Consider the following 11776-nt stretch of genomic DNA (forward strand, 5'->3'; position numbering starts at 1 on the left):
AGCAACTGACAAAGGATTAATCTCCAAGATTTACAAGCAGCTCATGCAGCTCAATAACAAAAAAAAAACAACCCAATCCAAAAATGGGCAGAAGACCTAAATAGACATTTCTCCAAAGAAGATATACAGATTGCCAACAAACACATGAAAGAATGCTCAACATCATTAATCATTAGAGAAATGCAAATCAAAACTACAATGAGATATCATCTCACACCGGTCAGATTGGCCATCATCAAAAAATCTAGAAACAATAAATGCTGGAGAGGGTGTGGAGAAAAGGGAACACTCTTGCACTGTTGGTGGGAATGTAAATTGATACAGCCACTATGGAGAACAGTATGGAGGTTCCTTAAAAAACTACAAATAGAACTACCGTACGACCCAGCAATCCCACTACTGGGCATATACCCTGAGGAAACCATAGTTCAAAAAGAGTCATGTACCACAATGTTCACTGCAGCTCTATTTACAATAGCCAGGACCTGGAAGCAACCTAAGTGTCCATCATCGGATGAATGGATAAAGAAGATGTGGCACATATATACAATGGAATATTACTCAGCCATAAAAAGAAATGAAATGGAGGTATTTGTAATGAGGTGGATGGAGTTAGAGTCTGTCATACAGAGTGAAGTAAGTCAGAAAGAGAAAAACAAATACAGTATGCTAACACATATATATGGAATCTAAGGGGAAAAAAAAAAAAAAGGTCATGAAGAACCTAGTGGCAAGACGGGAATAAAGACACAGACCTACTAGAGAATGGACTTGAGGATATGGGGAGGGGGAAGGGTGAGATGTGACAGGGTGAGAGAGTGTCATGGACATATATACACTACCAGATGTACAATAGATAGCTAGTGGGAAGCAGCCACATAGCACAGGGAGATCAGCTCGGTGCTTTGTGACCACCTAGAGGGGTGGGATGGGGAGGGTGGGAGGGAGGGAGATGCAAGAGGGAAGAGTTATGGGAACATATGTATATGTATAACTGATTCACTTTGTTATAAAGCAGAAACTAACACACCATTGTAAAGCAATTATACTTCAATAAAGATGTTTTTAAATAAATAAATAAATAAATAAATAAATAAATAAAAATTAAAAAAATTAAAAAAAAAAATTAAAAAAAAAACGAACGGAAGACAAGCGAGCCTAATGCGGCTCCCCAGCGACCGCGTCCCGGCTCCCTGGCTACTCCTGACCCCCCCCCACCCCCGACACAATACTGATGTGAGGCTGCTCCCAAGGCCGGCCTCTCGTTTAAATGGACACTACTGCTGTGCGAGTCCCTCGCTCTGCCGAGTGACGACTCATCTCATGATCTTTGAAAAGCAGTGTGCGACTCATAAAGCATTACTACCTTTATCATTAGTGCAACCGTCATTAGTTGAGCATTTACTGCATGTAAAGCTTTGCCATTTTAATTCATTTAATCTTAACAAAACTCCGTGTAACAGTATTACTTCCAAGGAAAGGGATTACCTAACTTCCTTAGGAGGCAGAATGGGCTTTGAGTTCTAGGTCTATTCTCACACCAAGCCCTTTGTCCTTAAAGACTGCAGATCATTTCACAGGAAAGAAAGCAGATTCAGCAGATTCAGGAAAAGGACCTAACTCTGAATCTCAGTTCATGCATCTATAAAATGAGACTAATGATACTCACCAGACAAGATACACTTTGACAAGGCTGTTGTAAAGATTAAATAAAGGGAAAGTTATACAAAAGTGTGAAAATGTTAAAGCGCCAAGATATTAGCATCTCGTACTGCACCGCTCCAGGGAGCATCAGTCACACACAGTGTGAGACTTCCTGAGGCAGCGCAGGGAATGGCAATCACTCTGTGTCTGTGTGAATGGGGCCTCCTGGAGCCATGCACCGCAGATGTCCGTGCGCACGTGCATATGCAGGTGTGGTCCCAAATACATACAGGATGTACTATCTAGGCACAATAAAACCAGCGACTACTAAACAGCGACAACTGAACAAGTCCTTAACAAGAAACAGAAAGCGTACAAAAAGCTTTTTTGCCATAAACAATAAGGTGGCTCAACTAGTTTAAGACCATGGTGATCTCTCCCTTTCCTTCAGAACCAAACCAATTTCAGAAACAGTTACAATACAGGTATTTATATAAATCACTGCAGAAAAGCCTAAATCTTTCTTTTGCCATTTCTAATTTCTCTGGTTCATAAAAGAATAAAGGTTCAAAATCACTCTATTTGCAGGAAAAAAGTCCATTAAACCATTAAAATGGTTTAGAAGTATTTGAAGTAATTCTTTCACAATGGTATTTACAATACATGTTAAATCACTACAGACCACTGCCAGGCTTTTTCTTAAAACTAAAACTGTAGTAAATACCTTCATGTGTTCCAAAATCTGCTCTTATATTTGAGTATCAGGGTGACCATGAATTTAAAAATCCACTCTAGTCATCAAGAGACTACAATGCAGGGGGCTTCCCTGGTGGCGCAGTGGTTAAGAATCCGCCTGCCAATGCAGGGGACACGGGTTCGAGCCCTGGGCCGGGAAGATCCCACATGCCACGGAGCAACTAAGCCCGTGTGCCACAACTACTGAGCCCGCGTGCCACAACTACTGAAGCCTGCGCACCTAGAGCCCATGCTCCGCAACCAGAGAAACCACCATAATGAGAAGCCCGCGCACCGCAACGAAGAGTAGCCCCCGCTCGCCGCAACTAAAGAAAAGCCCGCGTGCAGCAACGAAGACCTAATGCAGCCAAAAATTAATTATCAATTAATTTTTAAAAAGAGACTACAATGCAAACAGGAGACTAAGAGTACCAGGACTCACAGGAGTCACAGGGATAAAATACACCATCCTTCGAAATACTGTCAAACAAAGAAAGGTTCATTTTGTGTTTGTTTTTGAGCTATGGCATTTCTAAATATTTCTTTCTAATAAACTGAAGATCCAGTATTTTAAAGACAGATTACAAAAATACAATGATACACAATCAGAATAAAAGCTCTGAATTATTAAACCAGGAACAGCAATACAGGTGGATACTAAGCCACCTACTGACACACGTGGGGCTCCCATCACCAACAGCTAAACCACTCAGCACCTGGCCGTTCATGTGCACAAATCACCTGACATGCTAAGTTGAGGCCCTACCACAGCCTTGGTTACCTGGCAAAGCATCCAGGTCAGAGAAAATTCAAGCACTCACATTTTCCATGCTTCTATCACCAAATGTATTTGCCTTATATGGCAGCAGGATTTATAAAGCTGGGCTTTTCTAGTTGGTGTTCTCATTAACACAGAAATCTCTCAGAATTAACTAGACACACACCCCGGGTGATTACATTCCCGACAATCTGTTTCTTTTTAATCCATATTTTCTAGTCTTTCTACAAGGAATTCTTACTGCTATTACATGTGGCGGGATCTGGGGATGAACAAAGACAAATGACCTTTTTACCTATTATTTCTACGATGGCCAGGAAAGTGTGTATAAGTGACCAAAAGAGAATCATAGGTGTTCAGAAATGAGTCAGTGCAAACGAACCCTTGTTACAAAAACCTGAGCCATGTGGACCCAGGCAGCACATACAGTACCAGCATAAAGAGAAATGACATAGCTAGCAAACACCTAAAAACTAATTTTTTGATGCCTATCAGGAAAACACTCAAATCCCATATTTAGGACAGAATGACTGAAAACTAACAAAGAAAAGGTAACTCATCCTATTCAGTAAGCCATATCTACTATGTTTAAAAAAAAAAAAAAAAAGGCACAGCTTGGGAAACCTTAAATGACTTGTTAGGAGTAACCTGATAGACCAGCTACACAACTTTAGCAGTTGTTACACTTGTATACAATAACAGTCTGTATTTATAGCACCCTTGGTCAGAAGGAATCAAGGAGCATTCATTATTTACCTGACATCCCATCATCACCTTATTCACTTGTTATTACATTCAATTCTGACTTATTATTCTTACCATGACTTGTTATTCAATAGGATTCTGACTGACATTTTTAAGATACATGAATGTTATTTCTGTTTATACATAAAGTCTGAAAGGATTCACACCACACTGTTAAAAAGCCATTTTTACCGAAACAACCCATGAGGAACCGATGTGGATGGCAGAGGTTTGCTGAAAGAGGAATTTGTTAAACTTCATTTATTTCAGTAGTTTAAATCTTATGCCTGAACATACAATAATACTACAGTAAAAAAATTAATGACCTCATAAAATATATTGTGTTGTTGGCCATGACATTTCCTTCTAGATGACACCCAGGGATCCTAGTTCCTTCCCTGAACAGATTTCCTATGTTAAATATACTATTACAGGCCACAGTCCCAGAGACAAGTTTCCAGATATCAAGAATCCTTTCCAAGCACAGAACTTCTAAACGCAGGCAGAGATGGCCTCGCCCAGAGCAGACAATTGGTCCTGGGAGCTGCTGCCAATCACCACTGCCATTCCTACTCTTCCCACCCAACCATCAACCAGGGACTCCAGCAAGCATCTTCACATGGTCCCATCCTTCTCTTACCATTAATCATCAGGCCTGAAAAGGAAACCATTTCATTCCCCAAGAAACATCCATTTCAGTTTTCAATTTTTATTTTTCCCTAAAGAGAAAGATCTTTTTATTTCTCTTCCTTCAAACGGGTGCCTCAATGGGTATAACAGTAGAAAACTGGAAACAATCTAAATGTCCATCAGTAGGGAATAAGGTTAAATAAATGATAACATACAAATCTATATATGTAGCAATATATAGCAGATACTTTGAGGGTGCAAAAAGATTTTTTTAAAGAATGAAGAAATTCTTTACTGTTATGGAATATTATAGACACACTGAGTGAAAAATGCAAGTGAAACTGTTTGCAATGAACCTCATCCTAACTAGAAAGAAAAAGTGTTATTTATTCAAATTTCCTCATATACAAATGGTTTCTTTTGTATCATTCCAGAGATAAGTGGCTACCTCCCAGTGGGGAAGATGGGAGGCTGAGGAGTCATTTTCAGTCTATAAACTTTTCATAGCACTTAAACTTTGAACCATGTGACTATAGTACCTATTTTCAAAATCATTTATTTTAAACTTGCTTAAAACTTTTATCTTTAGAGAAGTATTTGTGATTACTTTAATCCTTTATGAAGTCGAGAGCAGGAAGACTGACTAATTAGTCTGAGAATCAATCTCACTCTTTTATAATCATGCATTTAGTATTCCAAAAAGAAACCCCAAATGTGTCCCCCTATCACCATCACCAAGATATCCTACATTCTCAACTCCTAACAGGAAGGATTATATTTTTATATGATAAAGCAGAAACTAATTACTTAACATAATACTTATATTGTATTACTTACACTATAATACAAGATGCAGAGGCAGATATAAGAGAAATATAAAATTTTAACCTTTGCATGGTAACCATTAACCTTGGTAGATTCAAAATAATCTGAAATTTCACATGAACTCTTCAGGAAGCAGACTTATGTATAATCTGTGTGAGGGCATTTCAGCTGACAAAAAAGTTGGAGCTTCCTGGTGTCACAAAAAAGGAATAAATGACACTGCAGGATAGGCCCGTATCTACATAAGCACAGAGAAAGGTGTGAGGCCAGAGAGCTTATGAGAATATTGTAGTTCATTTGACAATATGTCTAATTCAACAGCATCGAAAAGAATTCAAATGTCAAACCATTAATTTTAAGAATTTATATACATATATTATACATATGTACAACTGTCAATAACTCAGACACGTACATACAAAAAAAAAAACTGAATTTTTAAGAAAAAACAACTTATCATAATTACCTAGAAATGAATCCGAAAATTGAACTCATTAGATAGCCTACAACAAGAAAATCTGGTTTTGTCACATACACAAAATTAAAAACTCCAATAAACTATTGGGTGTCATCTACCAACTAAAATCAAATACTACTTAAATTGCCATTAACGGGGTAGGTGACCAGAGCTCATTTTCATATTCATTCACACCCATCTCCTGAGCATCCACAACACACGGTTTCTGTTTTCGAGCATTTTTTAATCCAATTACAACTGTTAGAGTACTCAAAAACAAATTCAGAGTAGAAAGTTCTCATCACAAGGTTAAGCAACTATATGAATGAGAGGAGACCTTACTCGCAGACGGGGAAGAGGAGCCCTAGGGAAATACAGCGCATCAGCAAGCCTTCCACAAGGAGGGCCTCAAAAAGTAGAGACAGGAAAGGGAGGAAACTCCGAAAGAAAATGCATAAGAAACCAGAAGTTTGAATAAAACAAGGAACACATTTGAGAAGGAGCGCTGGAGCCATGTAATGCAGTTTTGAAAAGGCAAAGGTGAAGAACAAGGACTGTATTCCAGAGTCGATCAGGGCCATGCGGTGGAAGCACAGAGGTCAAGAACACAAAATTGGAAGACATGCTTGGGATTCCAACTCCAGTTCACCTACCTACTAGCAACTCCTTCAGGCTCATGAAGTCTCAATTTCTTCCTCTGTAAAGTGGCATAATAGTACCTACAACATAAAACTATTACGAGGACCAAATGAGACAAAGCACCCAGCACAGTGGCTGTCAGAAGAAACACTCCGTAAGTTCTGGGGTTTGGTTGTGTTTGCAAGCAGGGAAAAAAAAATGATCAGGGCTGCATTTAGTACAATTAATTTGACAGCAGCAAACATGATGGATGGTAAAACCTAGAGATTAGGGATGTCTCCTGTTAATGGCAGTTGAAGCAAAGGGATTAAAATTACTTAACTGCTGGGAAAATGGAAAAGAGGCAGGAGAATCAGGAACCACATGAAATAAAATGACAAATCATTTATAAGAAAGGGCAAAGTGAAGAATCAAAGGTGTCCTTTGATTTTGAGTCTAGATGACTAAGAAAATGTGAGGATCATTAACATAAACAAGTAAATGAAGGAAAAAGAATTAAATTTGCAAGAAAAACACTTCAATTCTGAATCTATTTGATTCAAGATAACAAAATGACAGCCACTTTAAAGAGTTTGTCAAGGAAAACAACCAAAGGCAAGTCTGAAGCTCTGGAAAGAAAATGAAGCTGGTGATGCAAACTGGGGCCTCAGCAAAGAGGGAATGAACAGTGGGATCCAGGGGCCTGAGGCGGCCAGAAAGGAGAAAACACAGCTCCAAAAAAGGGAGACGAGAACTCTATCTCAGGTAACACGTGTACGTGAGTGAGATGAGAAAATAAACAAAAGGCCCCAGGGACAGCGAGTCCAAGGCGCTGGCCTGTGGCAGGAACAGGGGAGACAAGGGCCTCACGACACTTCACAGTGCACAGCTCCCAGATGCTCACTGCACTTGAGGTCAGGCACTGAACTGACTTACTGCACTGTGGTTACTACAGGCTTACAAGAGCCCGCACGTTACCGCAAAGTGTTAATTATTCCAACTCAACCCCCAGCAGGACACAGCTACCACAGGATAATAATCGTAATTAGACTTTTTTTCAGTATCTCAAAGAACGATAACTTTTAAGTTCTTATCTCCCTTGACCTCCAACCACAGAGCTGACTCTTTGAGGACCCCCCTTTCCCTCTGTCTACTATGAGGGCCAACTCTCAGATTATCTCCCCTCTCTTTTGGCTTCTCTTGCATCTTAACTAGTTTCTCCCTAGAAACAGAGCTATCAGTGAACAGGTCCTTAGGCAATTCCACAAGACTTCTTTCATACTTAGCTTTTAAATCTCACCTAGATTTTAAACTCTAGATCATAGCTGATGCTTTTGTTACCATTCATAGGCCCTAAATAGTTTATTGATGGCTACTCACGAATGTATGTCACCCCAAAAGGATTTTTAGGCTAAACTGGAAAACTCTGTATTTCTCCCCGTCAGCCACAAGATCTCTCCTATTAATTTTTGAGACTATGCACACACAGAACTGGATTCCCCATCCTCCAACAGCTGGAAGTCCTAACGTATTCTAAAGACATCTTGCTGGTGCTGAATTGTTTTTTTGTATCCCACAACTATAAAACCCACTCACATCCAGTGTAAGTTGTCCAAGAGACAAGTGATGGCAGATATGCCATTTAAATGTGAATCTAATTACCATCCGTAACAAATGCCAAGAATAAAAGCTCAAATATTTTCCTATATGTGGATTTCTTCTCAAATACATATTACAACTGATCATACTTTAACCTCAGTACGTGCCGTTATTTCTTTAAACCACACAGTTGTCACATCTGCTGGAAAACCAAAACAGATCAATAACCATAATATTATGACATATACTCTATTAAACTGCCTGTCATGATGCAGTTTTAGGAGGCCAAAATAAATAAGCAAATTTTAATCTTTTTAGGACCCTCTTTGTATTGTTTTCATCATATTAGTTTACAAAGAGTGTAACGGGGTTCATAAAAATAATACTAAATGAAATGAGACTAGTCTATAAGGAATAAAAGCATCTGTAAGAGCTACAATCCACTATGACATCCAAATTTAGCATGGCATCAAATGGAGTGACTGAAAACTAAAGTAACACAATCCCCCATCTTCTTGCTTAATGGCATCACCTCAAGGAATTCAATATTTTAATAATACACCATCAGAAACCTCATCTAAAAGATATCATTAGAGGGACTTCCCTGGTGGCGCAGTGGTTAAGAATCCGCCTGCCAATGCAGGGGACACAGGTTCGAGCCCTGGTCCGGGAACATCTCACATGCCGCGGAGCAACTAAGCTCGTGCGCCACAACTACTGAGTCTGTGCTCTAGAGCCCGTGAGCCACAACTACTGAGCCCACGTGCCACAACTACTGAGCCCGTGTGCCACAACTACTGAAGCCCACGCGCCTAGAGCCCATGCTCCGCAACCAGAGAAGCCACCGCAATGAGAAGCCCGCGCACCGCAACGAAGAGAAGCCCCCGCTCGCCGCAACTAGAGAAAGCCTGCGCGCAGCAACGAAGACCCAAAGCAGCCAAAAATAAAAATAAATTAATAAAAATAAATAGATACTGTTAGAGTTTCACACTAATTATCCTTTAGATTATTTTTCAACGCATACAATTACATTTATGTCTCTACTTTGTAAGGAACATTTCCAAGCCAAAAAAGAGAAGGAAACTCTAAGATCAGTAATTTTGTAAGGTAATTTTCATTAATGGGGGGCAGCACAGCAGAGCAAAAAACAGGTTCTTGGAAGCATGTCTAAAGCATGAAGCATGCCTGAGTCTAATGCAGTCAGCACCACTAAAAAGGCAGTGGGGTCTTCACCAGTTTAATCTCTCAGAGCCGCTGTTTAAAAATTCATAGAATGGCGAGACTGCCACCTATATTATGAGAAATACATAAGAAAGAGCATTCTATTACCAACAAGGATAACTAAAAATGCTACGGATGTTTTTGATTCCTTCTAAACACAGTTTCCCAAATAATAAAATGCTGCACAACTGGGCCTCAGATTTCAGGCTATACATGTTGAGAACCAGATGGTTCTCTGTGAGTACCTTACTCAGTTCTGATTTCCCTGGAAGCCAGCACCAAGATGAACGCACAGCACATTTTTAATAGATACAAGGCGGTGATTAGATCAACAAAGCCTCCAGTTCTTCTGCACGCAGAAATATCAAGTGTAGTAGAGATTCCCTAGTTTCCCGTCCTCTTGAATAGTAAGCAGCTGCTATCATCCCTCCACTTAACAGCTTACTCCCTATGGTGTACCTGCCTGAGACACAAACTTGCGGGCCACTGGCCTCCTACCTTTACCTCATCACACAGGGGCCAGTTCACATTTGAGGGACTGAATCTCTTTTCAACTGAGCATATGGAATTTAAGTTTACTCTGAAAAATGCACTTAAAAAAACAAAAAATGAAGTATTTTAGTAACCTGCTTTATGAAGTCACCCAGGCCTCCTGTAAGCTACCATTAAGCTCTATGTAAACATATTACTCAACTTCCTAATATGTAAGTATCCCCAACTGGCAGACATTCTGAAAGTTCTACCACATTATGTTTCAAAACATTAGTTTGTAGACGTTATTAAAAGCTAACTAAAAGCTAAAAGATTACAGAACTATGGACGACAATGTTCATCGATTAAAAGAATAGAGCTCTGTAGGTTTTTAAAAGAATGAGGTATGTCATAAAATGGAGAAACAATCATGAGTAGAACTGGCCAATAAGAACTATATACTATATATGAGCCCAATTTTGTTTTTTGTTTTGGTTTTATTGAAGTATAGTCGATTTACAATAACGTGACAACCGTGTTTTTAAACCATATTTATTACACGCACAGACAAATCCTCAATGGCTAAACACCACACTTGCAGACTGGTTCCCCGGGGCAGTAAGCGGGAGGGAGATGGGTGGGAGGCCGGCGCGGGGGGGGGGGGGGGACACTTCGTCACTGTGCGGCTGCGCCGTGTTTCCTTAAAGAGCACATAGTACTTCTGCAACAATGATACATAACAAACTGCGAGCAAAAACTATCGGGAAGACCGTACTTCCTCCTCCGTACCCAAAGGATGCCAATGTGTAATTTAAAAAACACAGTTAGGATCTCTAAATTTTAAGAAGAGGACAGATGGAAACACAGTTCTGGAAGTGGGGAACAAACAAACAAAAAAATAATTGGATTCGCAAAATTTCTCCCCGTGCGGTTCCACGCCTGGGTCCCCTCTACTCCGGCGGTGGACGAGCCCGCACTCTACAGCAGTAACCGCCCAACCGAGACCCGAAAACGAGAAAAGGCGGCGCCGCTCCAGCCCCCGAGACCCCCTCCAGCCGCAGCGCCGAGGCCGCGCGAGGCGCCGCGGGCAGGTCCGCCTCCTCCGAAGCCGACAACAACAAAGTCGCGGCGGCGGCGGCGGCGGCGGGGCCCGGGCCCGGCCCCCCGGCCCTTCCGCCTCCTTGGACCCCGCGGCCCCCAGCCTCCCCTCAGCCCCCAGGCCCCCTCGAACCCTCAGCCGCCGGCCCCGACCCCCGGCCCTTCCGACCTCCCGGCCCCAGACCCGCCTCCACCCCCGGGCCCAGCCTCCCCCCGCCCCCTCGGCCGCCCGGCCCCGACCTCCCTCCCTCCCGGCCCCCGACCACCCCCTGACTCCCTCAATCCCTCGGCCCCCTTCGGCCCTTCCGGCCCCTTGGCCCCCGACCCAGCCCCCAGCCCGGGGCGACGGCCTTACCTGTGGCGAGGCGGTCGGTGGGCCCGCCGCAGCGGGCGCAGGTGAGGCGCTGGGACTCGGCTGGCTCCGCGGCAGCCGGCGCCGCCGCCAAAACAACACGTCCGCCGCCACCGCCGCCGCCGCCGCCGGGGGGAGGGGCGGGGCCCGGACGCTGGTTGGGGAAGCCCGAGCGCCGCGGCCTCCGAGCCGGCGGGGACCGGGCATGCGCGGACGGCGGCGGGCGCGAGGGCCGCCGCGAGGGCGCTGAAGTCAACAAGGCCCGGGGACGCCCCATCCGACTCCGCCCCTCGGCTCGCCCCGCCCCTAGCCCAAACCACGCGAGGTCTCGATGGGGCCCGAAGACACGGAGTCAGAGAGAGATCCCGCGAGAGCAGCCGCCGCGTAGCCGCCGCCGCTGCCCTCCCGCCCCCGCCCCCGCCCCCTGTGTGGGGCGGCTGTTTCTGGAGCTGGGGCTGGTTGATGAGCTGGTGCTGCTCCGCGGTGCCCGGCGGCGTGTGGGCGCCTGTCCGTCCGTCACGGTGGGCGGCTTCCACCCCCTCGGGCGGTGCCGGGAGAGGAGGCGGGGCCGAGGGCTGCCCGGTGGGAGGGGTCTGCCCGCGGC

General features: G+C 43.5%; 1 protein-coding gene across 4 annotated transcripts in view; it reads right to left on the minus strand.

Annotated features, from left to right (window-relative positions):
* The window catches only part of PCMTD1 (protein-L-isoaspartate (D-aspartate) O-methyltransferase domain containing 1), a 62917-nt gene extending 51573 nt beyond the window's left edge, over positions 1-11344 (minus strand). For 2 of the 4 annotated variants that reach the window (XM_061171538.1, XM_061171537.1), the window contains exon 1: positions 11176-11344. The gene's annotated coding sequence lies outside the window, so the exon portion shown is untranslated. The remainder of the gene's footprint in view (positions 1-11175) is intronic. The other 2 variants (XM_061171534.1, XM_061171533.1) reach the window with 2 other exon arrangements.
* Positions 11345-11776: the final 432 nt, after the last annotated feature.

The sequence above is a fragment of the Eubalaena glacialis genome, chromosome 17, assembly GCF_028564815.1.
Source record: "Eubalaena glacialis isolate mEubGla1 chromosome 17, mEubGla1.1.hap2.+ XY, whole genome shotgun sequence".
Classification (NCBI taxonomy): domain Eukaryota; kingdom Metazoa; phylum Chordata; class Mammalia; order Artiodactyla; family Balaenidae; genus Eubalaena; species Eubalaena glacialis.